This window comes from Bactrocera dorsalis, chromosome 2, assembly GCF_023373825.1.
Source record: "Bactrocera dorsalis isolate Fly_Bdor chromosome 2, ASM2337382v1, whole genome shotgun sequence".
Lineage (NCBI taxonomy): Eukaryota > Metazoa > Arthropoda > Insecta > Diptera > Tephritidae > Bactrocera > Bactrocera dorsalis.
In genome coordinates, this window is record NC_064304.1 from 54,214,241 (window position 1) to 54,227,969 (window position 13,729).

General features: G+C 39.3%; 2 long non-coding RNA genes across 2 annotated transcripts in view; both read right to left on the bottom strand.

Annotated features, from left to right (window-relative positions):
- Positions 1-13,729, bottom strand: part of LOC125776385 (uncharacterized) — a 114,112-nt gene that overhangs the window by 40,232 nt on the left and 60,151 nt on the right. Inside the window, exon 2 of the long non-coding RNA XR_007421655.1 lies at positions 4-202. This is a non-coding gene — a long non-coding RNA (uncharacterized LOC125776385). The remainder of the gene's footprint in view (positions 1-3; positions 203-13,729) is intronic.
- Positions 209-13,729, bottom strand: part of LOC125776392 (uncharacterized) — a 33,807-nt gene continuing 20,286 nt past the window's right edge. Inside the window, exon 3 of the long non-coding RNA XR_007421662.1 lies at positions 209-13,227. This is a non-coding gene — a long non-coding RNA (uncharacterized LOC125776392). The remainder of the gene's footprint in view (positions 13,228-13,729) is intronic.

The window sequence follows — 13,729 nt, forward strand, 5'->3', positions numbered from 1 at the left end:
TACCTATTAGTTTGAAAATGTGCCTTTAATTTTGTCCAATCCACTTTCCAAACCGTCTCTTATCTCATCTTTTATTTTGTTGGCTGTGTCATCTTCGTTCTCATGGTAATAAATAAAGTAGACCAATATGCCGACGACTAGGAAGACCACAAAAAATGCGCTTATAATTGAAATTAAAACATTTAGCGCACAGGTAAAGCAGCTGAAAAAAAGTTGAAATTTATATACATACAAAGCCAAAATATAGAAAAGTATAGATATTTAATTCATCAAAGATAATTTTATCTTTTAAATTTTGAGTTGTTAATCGTGCGTATATTGGAGGTATGATGGATCACGAACTAGCTGAGTAGATGAATGACTGTATTAGAATAGAGGTATTTAGGGTATGCAAAAAAGCATACAGCTATATCTCGACCATTCCCGATTCCAGTAGGATTCTAATTCTACCCACGGCCAAAAAAGTTCTGAAAAAAGGGTACATAGCGTCAACTTCCAAAACTGGTCACCAGCCCCAACTAAATCATCAAATGTATGCAAATAGCTCAACTTGAATTGTTAAAATAAATATTGCCTTAAAGAAATACCAAAACCAAACTTACCCTATATCTCTATTAAAGCTTATTCTATTTAAGTGTCTACATCCATTTTGAAGTCTACTTGAAATTCGAAAACGTCAAAATATACTACTATTCTCCAAACCATAACACCATCGTGACATTTATCTTTTTTTTAGATGAGGAGCTTTTATAACGGGTGATCCAAGTACCATTTTCTATAGCCTTTTGACTGGTCAGGCGTGTGTTGTGTCAAGCCGTCATGTTATTTTTGTTCAGCACTGTTTGGCATTGGAGCCATGTGTAGCAGTTCACATAAGAAAGAAAAGTTCCCTGAGCGACATTCACTTGGGAGTGGCCAGGAATGATTCTCTTATGTATGGTTCAAGCAGCTCACAACTTCCTGTCTTACACCAAAGACCTTTGTAGCCAAAAAAACATCCGTATGAAGGCGTAACATCCCCTCCCCAGAGATTGTGGCGACCCCTGAAAACGTCTTAAGGATTATGATTTGAGGATATGCACCTGAAATGTTCGTTCCCTTAGTTGGAAAGGTGCCGCTGCTCAGATGGTTGATGTCCTCGTAAAAAGAAAGGCTGAAATCACCACCGGTCAAGAAATGCGATAGACGGGTCAAGGAATGAGACGAGTTGGTCCTTGCGGTATTTACTACAGTAGTACTATAAAGGAGCGCAGATTCGGTGTGGGATTCGTGGTGAAAGAGAGAGAGATGTCAAAAACGTGCTTGGCGACTTTAGCGCCAGGATGTCCAAGGAGGATATCTTGAACACAACGGCCGGTAAATTCACCATCAAAGATGAAACATCCCCAAGTGGGTTGAGGCTGATGGACTTCTCCGGGGTCCGAACTATGGTTATCTGTAGTACTAGATTCCAGCATAAGAAAATTCATCAAGCCACCAGGATGTCTTCGGAAAAACATCTTAACATTGACTCGAACAACGTCGTATAGCAGCGGAGAGAAAACAGACTGCTTACCTCGCAATGTTTCAATCGACCACAACACGTGGGATATATACCGAGAGCTAAAGAGGGAACCAAGAAGAATTTTCAGACAAAAAATAGACAGATTGAAATGCGTGAGTATGAAGAGCTTGACACGCTGGCCATTAGGGTAATGCAAGAAAATTCTACCAAAAGATGCGGCGTCTAACAGAAAGTTTTAAGACTGTTGTAGAACATCCAGAGGTGATCTAGTGACTGCAGCTTCTTTGTAGAATATGGTCAGACGAGGGCATGCCGGACGAATGAAATTAAAGTGTGATCTGCCCAATCCTCAAAATGGGAAATCTCACAATTTGCGCCAACTACCATGGGGGAAGCCTCTGGCATATAAGGTTCTTTCGAGAACACTACTGTGTGATATATTAAAGCCCATTGTCAACAAACTGATTGGCCCTTATCAGTGTGGCTTTATGCTGGAAAATCAAAAACTGACCAGATATTCAGGAGGATGGAGTCATGTGTAGAAGTTCGCGCAAGTGGGGAAAGATCTCTGGCCGCCATTCACTTGGGAGTGGCCTAAAACGATCAGAACAAAGTATCTTCTGGGTAGCCTAAGAACATCCGTACCAAGGCGAGCTAAAGTGAGAAGGCGAATTATCCCCTACACAGGGTTGTGCGCTGGGTTTGGGACCCGCCACGTAAAAAACGCCCCCAATGAAAGGATACCAACTGCTTCGGATGACGTTCCATGGCCCGACCATGAGGAAGTTCGAATACCAATTACCCGCCTGAAGAACTACAAAGCGGCGGGGCCGATGTATTGCCGGGTGTGCTATTCAAACACGGCGTCGAAGAACTGATTAGGGGCAAGCATCAGCTTCTTTGTAAAATATGGTCGGACGAAAGCATGCCCAACGATTGGAATTTAAGTGTGCTCTGCTCAATCCTCAAAAACGGAGACCCCACAATCTGCGCCAACTACCGTGAGATAAGCCTCCTCAACATCGCGTATAAGGTTCTATTGAGCGTATTGTGTGAAAGATTAAAGCCAACCGTCAACAAACTGATTGGACCTTATCAGTGTGGCTTTAGACCTGGCAAATCAATAACCGACCAGATATTCACCATGCGCCAAATCTTGGAAAAGACCGTGAAAGGAGAATCGACACACATCACCTCTCCGTCGATTTCAAAGCTGCTTTCGACAGGCCGAAAAGGAGTTGCCTTTATGCAGCGATGTCTGAATTTGGTATCCCCACAAGACTAATACGGCTGTGTAAAGTGACGTTGAGCAACACCAAGAGCTCCGTCAGGATCGTGAAGGACCTCTCCGAGCCGTTCGATACCAAACGAGGTTTCAGACAAGGCGACTCCCTATCGTGCGACTTCTTCAATCTGCTGCTGGAAAAAATAATTCGAGCTGCAGAACTTAATCGAGGAGGTACAATTTTTTATAAGAGTGTAAAGCTGCTGGCGTATGCCGATGATATTGATATTTTGGTTGACGCTTCCTTATCTTTTAAGAACAAAAAAAAGTTATTATGGAAGGCCCGTTGGATATAATTATAATTTCCATAATTTTCATAAGGACTAACTTAAGTTGGAACGACTGGTTCTCCATTTTAAAAACTTAATTGAAGCTTTGCACGATAGATAAAGCACCGATTCACACAGTCCACGTCTTTTAATTTCAGATTGATGGACAAAAAATCGATTTAATACAGTGAGCGCCTTACAACGTACCATCACAATGTAATAGAGAAGATACAAGGTCTGTCGCAAAAGGAACAGGACTGTTAAAAAACAACAACAAAAAATTAATATTTTTCAAAAGTTATATTTTTTTATTCAAAGTAGTTTCCTTGTGCTGCGATACAGCGTTTAGCCCAGTCAATTAGCATTTGAAATGAGTGTTTAAGGTCATTTTTCGGAATGCTCTTGAGAATATCGGTCGTCGCCTTTTGGATAGCTGAAATGTCCTGAAACCAATGTCCTTTCATGGGCAAATGAAGTTTTCCAAATAGGTAAAAATCACAGGGTGCCAGATCAGGTGAGTAGGGTGAGTGATTAACGGTTAATTTGGAGTTTTTTGTCAAAAAATCAGTGACAAACGTCGACCGATGACACGGCGCATTATCGTGCAACAGGTGCCAAGACCCTGCCTCACGGTAGTGGTCGCTCACGACGAATGCGTGACAAAAGACGCTTCATAACACCAAGGTAAAACACAGCATTAATCGTTTGGCCGTTTGATCGTCACAGAGGTCCTCGCGACCTTCTTGGAATCGCTTAAACCGAGTGCACATTACTACGGGATAGGCACTGATCACCATAAACTTTTTTCATCATTTGAAATATTTCAGTAAAAGTTTTCCCAAGTTTAAAACAAAATTTAATATTTGCTCTTTGTTCAAAAAGCATTTTACGACCGATGACCAAAAGCTGCTGTCACTTTTTGATCGATAACATCGATTGTAGTTATCGAATTGTATTAAAATTTTTACGAAATGTCAACAGGAGATCAAACTTTTTATTTCTTACACCCACTAATAGGTGGCGCCACCAGAAACAGTTATATTTAAAAAGTTCTGTTTCTTTTGCGACAGACCTTGTATGTGCATAACAGTTTTAATGGAAACGAAAAGTGTGATGAGTCACTAAATAAACATGTCAGAGACATTAAATATTACACATAGGAAGTTTCGGTCGAGCTTTACAGGTGCCTCTTTAAATATTGGACAATAGCCGTGGCCCCGCCCACCTTTGAGTAAAAACCTATTCTTCAGGAAGTAATATATGGATTTCGTTCAAACTCGGTAGGTAATATAATGCTGACTACTCTACCAGACGGGGGTAATCATTTCACAACTACATTTGTAAAATTTCGGAAAGCACATGGATTGCAGACGAATCTGGTAAGGCAGCAATATGGTCCTGCAAAGGTCAACCTTTTAAGACCTGCTCTAGAGAAGCTCATAACTGCTTCACATGGGCGAATATACATTGGATATATTTCGTAAGCTGCTATGCTCGTCCCAGCCCAGCAACCACCGAATTCGAGGATTTCCTTTTAAGACATTCATTAGAAACCAGAAGCAAAACACCGATTATAAAAGCGGGTAATTTTAATGCTTGGTCAACTGCATGGAGCGGTAGATGTACAAACCACCGAGGGCGGCTAATTCAAGAATACCTGAGTCAAACGCATCTATCAATATTGAACACCGGAACACAAAATACGTACCAAAAAGGGAATAAAGGATCCATAATTGACATTATGTTTGCAAACGATTCGCTGAGCAGGCACATTAAGTGGGCAGTGTCCGACATATACACAAACAGTGATCACATGGCAATCATAGCACAAATTTCGTACTCCCGAGAGCAGAAGCTTCTTGGCAGAAACCCCTCTCGAAAGCGAAGTTGGAAACAACAAGAGTTCGACCCAGACCTGTTTGACCTAGTCTGGAGTGCACCAAAGGCATCTGGTGACAGCGCCGCCCACTTGGTATCAGCAGTTCGAAAAGAACTGGTGGCAGCATGCGATGCAACAATGCGTAGAACGTCACACCACAACAAGTGGCGGCCTGTATATTGGTGGAATGAGGAAATTTCCACGCTGAGAAAGCTTTGTCACTCAGCTAGACGACGTCTACAGCGTAACTGGGGCGAAACGAACGAAAATCGCCTTAGGGAGGAATTTAAAAGTCACAAGAAGCTCCTAAAGTCGGCAATTACCCAGAGCAAAAAATCATGTTTTAGAAGCTCTGTGAGGAAACAAATATTGACCCTTGGGGAACTGCTTACAACGTATGTCGAGATTTAAAAATAAGCAGCAGCAACCTAAAGATGCCTTTTTTATGGGAAAAGTCGTCGAAACATTGTTCCCGAGACACGACCGGATTTCCTATGCTAAGCGACGAAACGAAGATGCAGTTCCACCCCCGTTAGTCACGGAAGAAGAGCTATTGGCTATAGCAAAGAAAATCAAAAACACCAAATCGCCTGGGTTGGATGGGATACCCAACAGGGCCCTGAAGGTAGCTATAAGCTCAAAACTCCAACTATTCGCTAAAATGTACAACGCGTGTATAAAGGAAGAGGTGTTCCCCGACGTATGGAAAATACACCGATGGGTTCTGCTCCCAAAACCAAAGAAACCACCTGAAGAACCCACATCGTACCCACCACTGTGTATGCTCGACACAATGGGTAAAGTGTACAAAATATAATAAGAAACCGCTTGGAGTTAGCAATCCAGAAAGCCGGCGGATTATCAGAGAGACAATACGGCTTTATAAAAAAGAGATCCACTAATGACGCACTACGAAAAGTCGTTGATACTGCGAAATGTGCAGTAAGTGGCAAAAGATGGAAAGGTGGCACAAAAAAGTACTGCTCGCTGATTACCCTGGATGTCAGGAACGCGTTCAACTCGGCAAAATGGGCACACATAATCGAATCCCTAGATGGAATACACGCCCCTGAATACCTCATAAACATTATATTGAGCTATTTTAAAAACAGAAGGCTACTTTTTGATACAGACGAAGGTATCAAGAGCTACTCTATCTCGAGTTGAGTACCCCAAGGATCAGTGTTAGGCCCATTATTATGGAACCTCATGTACGACGGGGTGCTAAAAAGACAGCAACCAACAGACTAATAGCGTATGCGGACGATATCATGGTGGTAGCAGTGGCCAAACAATTAGCCGACCTAAGAAACAAATGCAATGAGTGCTTAAATGGTCTACGCCATTGCTTCTCATCTGTGAGTCTGGAACTGTCGGAGAAAATAACTAAAGTTTTGCTTATAAGCACCAGGAAGGTAGAAGAACAAATAGAGCTCTCCATAGGGGAGTGCGAGATTACTTCGCAGCCGCAACTGAAGTATCTGGGAGTAATATTAGATTCTAAATTAAAATTTAAAGAACACCTGGAGTATTCATCCAGTAAAGCAAACAAAATTTACAATGCACTATCGAGAATGATGACCAATACAGGCTGTGTGCGAAAGCAATGAGCTCCGTAATACTGTATGCAGCACCAGTATGGATACAGGCAATAGATATAAAAGCATATGCTAAACAAATAATTGCAGTGCATAGGCTTTCTGCAATCCGAGTAATAAGTGCTTTTCGGACTACATCTACCGACGCTGCTGAAGTATTAGCCAGCATGCCGCCCATTAACATCCATGGAGATATATATATCATCTATCGGCACCTAAAACAGTATCGGCAAAGACAGAGGAGAGGAATAAAAGCATTAAAATGTGGCAGGAGCGGTGGAATCCCTCATCCAAAGGGCGTTGGACCCACCGACTTATACCGGACATCCATTCGTGGATAGACAGACGACATGGGGACCTAGACTTTCATCTGACCCAAATACTTAGTGGACATGGGTGCTTCAGAAGCTACCTTTTCAGATTCCACAATGACATTAGTCCGAACTGTCCGACGTGTACAGAGCATATAGAAGACTCTGAACATGTACTATTTTATTGCCCTAGATTTTCAAATACAAGGGAAAAACTAAAAACCACACTAGGTGGTAGTTTTACAGTCGATAATTTAACGACACTCATGTGTCAGTCGACCGATAAATGGAAAGCTGTTAGCGAAGCGTCAGCATCCATAATGTCAAAACTGAGACTTTTTGAACACATTAGGAGTCCTTCAGTCCGCACGATAGAGGAGACTTAAATGTCTTGTCCCTCCCACGAAGTAATACTTAGCCGGTGGTTCCGTGGGAGAGTCTTGAGCTGGGAGTAGGTTAGGTTTAACGAATTAAAGTTCCGCACTCCGGCTTTCGATGCTTCCCCCCCCTACTATAAAAAAAAAAAAACCTCTTACACTACCACATATCAATACCTAATCTTTTGTTTTGTAATGGAAAATTCTCTTCTCTTAAATAATTGGAAGTAGTACTTTTAATATATTTGATATATCATTCAAATTTCATGCAGCCACACATATGTATTTCCGTGGTAAATCTTACAACATGCACTGGCTAGTTCAATAAGAAAAGATGCAGTGAATAGCCTTAATAAAAAATTGTGGATTCTACGAATGTCATGGAATAATTCGACATATGCTGTTAAATTGAATGCGAAATACCACGCGTTATACCAAAGAAAGATAAGCAAGAACAAAGGCGTCGGATAATAGGGAATGCAGCTAGTAATATCAATAAAAAAAATGCGATTGGACTCCCCGTTATTTGAAAATTTATGTTTTAACATTTACTGTAAGTGAAAAATGTGTGCAAAGTGATTAACAGTATCATTATTATTGATTGTGGCATTATGTGTTACAAAGTGTTCTTATTGTTTCCTTTTTTTAATTTCGACAATAGTGATAACAAAACAAATAAGGAAGCGCTAACTTTGGGTGCAACCGAACATATTATACTCTTGCAACTTACAATAATCAAAGTCAGGGAAATACTTTATGGTGAATAACATCAACCTAAGGATCGAAATCCAAACTATTTTATATTTACATATACTATATACTACTGAGCCCAAAAAATAAGGTAACATTGTATTTATTTTGAAAATTCTTTATTTATTCCTCCAAATCAATTTCATCCCCTTCAAAGTAATCCCCTCCCGATGCAAAGCACTTATGCCAACGGATTTTCCTTCAGTTCCGTCTTCGCTGCGGCTTGAATCTCTTCTATCGTATAAAAACGGTGTCCCCGGAGCGGTCTTTTGAGCTTGGTGAACAGCCAGAAGTCGCACGGCGCCAGATCAGGTGAATACGGTGGTTGCGGATTGATATGGGTTGAGTTTTTGGCGAAATGATCACGAATTACGAGGGCAGTATGGGATGGTGCATTATCGTGGTGTAAAAACCAAGAATTGTCTTTCCACAATTCCGTCCTTTTTAGGCGGATAGCGTTACGCAAACAACGCATAACGTTCAAATAATATTCTTTGTAGACTGTTTGACCGGTTGGAAGGAATTCATAATGCACAACACCACGATAATCGAAGAAAACCGTCAACATGACCTTGATTTTTGACTTTGGCGCGATTTTTTTGGTCTCGGCTCTCTTTTGGCACGATAATCGGTCGATTGATCGGTTGTTTCGGGGTCGTAAGCATAGATCGAAGTCTCATCGCCAGTTATAATGCATTTCATGACACCCTGGTAGTCGGAAAGCATCATTTCACACACTTCAACGCGACGCCTTTTTTCCAAAAAATTCAATGTTTTCGGTACCAGTCGAGATTTGTCGCGCTTGAGGCCCAAAACATCCTTCAAAATGGTATGGGCTGAGCCTTTCCATATGCCAACTTCATTAGCAAGGTCTCTAATTGTTAATCGACGGTTTTTCAACACCAAATCTTTGATTTGTTGAACGTGAGCTTCGTCGGTTGAGGTTGATGGTCGCCCTGGACGCTCTTCGTCTTCGACACGTTCACGGCCGGCTTGGAACTTACTATACCACTTGTAAACATTTTTTTAGACATAGCCTCATCACCAAAGGCTTTCTGCACCATCCTCAACGTATTCTCAGCAGAAAATTGATTCCATAAACAAAATTTAATGCAAATTCTTTGCTCAACAAATTTCGACATCGCAAAAAACGAAAAACTCACTTTTAGCAGCTCACAAAACGACACGTATCTCAAATACTAATGAATATTTTGACATGAAATTTGACATAAATGTGACTGACAGTACTACCAACCTAAAAAAAATAATTCTCCACATTCTTCGACGCGCGCAATTTAAATGCAAATGTCATCATATTTTTTGGACACAGTAGTATAACTCTTATACTGACAGACACATAAGGTTTGTAAGAAAAACGAAAACCATTATACGTAGTATGGCAGTTGAGGTAATATCGAGCAGATTTTATCTATTTTTCCCAATACCACATACTAAAGGGTGATTTTTTAAGAGCTTGATAACTTTTTTTAAAAACAAAACGCATAAAATTTGCAAAATCTCATCGGTTCTTTATTTGAAACGTTAGATTGGTTCATGACATTTACTTTTTGAAGATAATTTCATTTAAATGTTGACCGCGGCTGCGTCTTAGGTGGTCCATTCGGAAAGTCCAATTTGGGCAACTTTTTCGAGCATTTCGGCCGGAATAGCCCGAGTTTCTTCGGAAATGTTGTCTTCCAAAGCTGGAATAGTTGCTGGCTTATTTCTGTAGACTTTAGACTTGACGTAGCCCCACAAAAAATAGTCTAAAGGCGTTAAATCGCATGATCTTGGTGGCCAACTTACGGGTCCATTTCTTGAGATGAATTGTTGTCCGAAGTTTTCCCTCAAAATGGCCATAGAATCGCGAGCTGTGTGGCATGTAGCGCCATCTTGTTGAAACCACATGTCAACCAAGTTCAGTTCTTCCATTTTTGGCAACAAAAAGTTTGTTAGCATCGAACGATAGCGATCGCCATTCACCGTAACGTTGCGTCCAACAGCATCTTTGAAAAAATACGGTCCAATGATTCCACCAGCGTACAAACCACACCAAACAGTGCATTTTTCGGGATGCATGGGCAGTTCTTGAACGGCTTCTGGTTGCTCTTCACCCCAAATGCGGCAATTTTGCTTATTTACGTAGCCATTCAACCAGAAATGAGCCTCATCGCTGAACAAAATTTGTCGATAAAACACATTTCGAACCGAACACTGATTTTGGTAATAAAATTCAATGATTTGCAAGCGTTGCTCGTTAGTAAGTCTATTCATGATGAAATGTCAAAGCATACTGAGCATCTTTCTCTTTGACACCATGTCTGAAATCCCACGTGATCTGTCAAATACTAATGCATGAAAATCCTAACCTCAAAAAAATCACCCGTTATTAACATGTCACATACTAAAAAACTAATCATATACTCGTATAGTAAAGTCAGCCGGATGTTCGAAAATCCTGCTATTAGTTATACTCGTATGTCAAGTTTTCGCTCATATTTATCTATTTTAGGCACAAAAACATACTGTAATGAGTAAAACACGCTCTGTAATTATTATTGAGATAACTCAAATATTGGTATTTTATATTCAGCATAAAGTCACCTAGAAGTTAGAAAATCTTTATATTAGGTATATGGTATCTCTGGGAAGTATGGACCCGATTCAAGATTTTTAACATACAGACATACCATTATCAGAGAAGTGCTCTCCCTGATTTCAACTTTTCTCTTCACCCTGATGATTTATATGTACATACATATATAGATAAACCTATATCTGTCGGTTAGGTTTAGGTGATACGTACAACCGTTAGGTGAACAAAACTACAATACGAGGTGTGTTCAAAAAGTATCGCGAATTTTGAATTTTCGCGGGTTACGTATATTCGAATTTTTTGTGGCGTTATGTTGGTACTCATGTCTTTCACTTATGCCGACAAGCTCGGCCATTTTGAATGTTCATTTAATTGTTGACAGCTGCTTTGCTTGCACGTGTTTTGGATCGTCTTCGATTTTTACCTATCAAAAAAATTGCACCACGACAACGCCCCTGCCACATCGTTGCTTGTGCGCGACTTTTTGGCCAAAAACAACACACTAATGATGCCGCAGCCACCGTATTCCCCAGATCTGGCCCTCTGTGACTTTTTCTTGTTCCCTTAACTGAAGAGGCCCATGAAAGGACGACGTTACGCTTCTCTTGACGAGATAAAGACGGCATCGAAGGAAGAGCTGAAGAAGATAAAAAAATGATTTTTTGAAGTGCTTCGAAGATTGGAAAAACCGTTGGCACAAGTGTATAATATCTCATGGGGATTACTTTGAAGGGGACAAAATAGATATTCATGAATAAATAAATAATTTTTGAAAAAACACAAAATTCGCGATACTTTTTGAACACACCTCGTATAATACCCTGTAGCAATTGGCTGCAAGAAATGGGCATTCGAATGCTTGATTGCTGATATGCATTAACAGCAGGCATTAGGAATGTTGAAGAAAAGCTCTGGCAGAGTTTGGGCGAATCTGCTACACAGGTAGGCCTAGCTGTGTAATGCCTAAATTAACTATTGATTTATAAATTATACTTACTGTTTTCTATGTGTCTTTAGATGACACTCAACACTTTTCAATTTGCTGGTGTGTCGTCAAAAAACTAACATTGTGTTTATATGTAAGTCCTTGATTAGATGTTATTCCTAAAAATTTACTGATTTGAAAAACAATGCATAATACGATCCAACAACAGCATTGTGGCAACAATATACAAAATGTCCAAATTGTAAAGTTCAATACTGTTCCGAAGATTGTCGTATTGAGGCTTTAAATAAATACTATCGAATTGCTTGCATTGGTGATTCCACAAGAGGACACACACCCAATGAATGAATTGAATGAAATATGGAAGTATGTGTAAACAAATAACTGGAACATTACTTTTTTCAAGATTTTCGAAACTTTCAGAAAATTGTATTATCTACCAGGGACTGGTACAATTATGTTAATTGTTGTGGACATGTATAAAAAAGTAACAAAAAAAGAACCGTTTCTCCAGTCATTTCGATCCTTCCAATCGCTATTAGTGAATACCGAACAAAATGTTGGGTGAATACATATGGAACAACTTTTTTTTAGCATATTGTATAGCATTTGCCATAATTGTTTTACATATTTTCAAGTATTTGCCTTAAGTTCACCAACGCGGAGGTTTTTAAGACATTAATGGGTATGATTGGCGCAAATAGTCAGGGCATTGCGACGAGTTTGTTGGCGGAATGGATGGAAAAAGTAAGCGATTTACCAATGCCTGAAAGGGATAAAACAAAACTTGACAAATGTATTGAAAAAACTTTAACAATAAAGTGGGAGGCTGTAAGTTAATAACAATTTCTCAACACTAAGGATACAGTCCAGTATCTACTTCAAAGCAAGATTAACCCCAGTTGTATGAATGCACTCAAACGGTAAACGTTCATTCGACATTTCCTTATTCTAACGATATACTTAGTTGTGCAGAAAGTGGTAGCACCTATACAAACTGGTAAAAGTAGTTTGCATATCTTACTTGGATGAGTGCCTGCTGAAGCGCAGCAGACATTCGAGGCAAAAAGTAAATAAAATGTAGAACTAACTGTTTAAGTCCCTAAGCTGTAATCACAACTTTTTGGTATGTCTTTGTAGGTTGTTAAAGAAAACTATATTTTTATATGCCAACGTTCTAAATGTCAATCGCAAGCTACCGACTCCGATGAAGCAAGCGAAGATGAAGATGATGATGTCAATCGAAAATGTAAGATTAATAGCGGGATTCTGTAACCTGTCTCTAGTCTCTATTTGAGTAATTTTGAGGCAAAATCTCAATTTGAGACTAGTTACTATTCACTAAACAGTCTCTAGCGTTAGTATCAAAATATTGCCTCAAATTTGAGACCTGACAGTTAGCAGGTCACAAAACTATTCGTGCGATTCTGTAACGTGAGACAGTCTCAAGTCTCTAAATTTGAGATTTTGAGTTAGAGACAATTTTTGCGACTTGAGACTATTTTGCTATTCTGTAAGTGACAGTACAAAATCTATTACATTTCATTATTAAGATATGTTTTTACACTTGAATGAAAATAAATATGTCGATAACAAATATTAAATTTCCTATAGCATAGTCAAAAAACATAATTATCAATAAAAATAAAAATATATGTTGACTTTGTTTCATAATATTTACGAAATTTATGTAAAATTGATTTATTTTTCATCTTTTCGTGTTTGAGTTGCTTACAAAATATAAAGAAACGACAATCGATTAACATCTATGATGATCTCTATTCAGTATATTCAAAATGGCAGGCAAGAGCTCTTTTCAGTTTTGTGACCTGCTAACTACCAGGACTCAAATTTGAGGCAATATTTTGATACTAACGCTAGAGACTGTTTAGTGAATAGTAACTAGTCTCAAATTGAGACTTTGCCTCAAAATGTCTCAAATAGAAACTAGAGACTGGTTACAGAATCCCGCTATAAAAAGAACTCTTGTCTGCCATTTTGAATATACTGAATAGAGATCATCATAGATATTTAACGAGCAACTCAAACACGATATTTGTTATCGACATATTTATTATCATTCAAGTGTAAAAACATCTCTGAATAATGAAATGTAATAGATTTTGTGACTGTCACTTACAGAATAGTAAAATCGTCTCAAGTCTCAAAAATTGTCTCTAACTTACCCTGCGATTCTATACTGTGATACAGTCT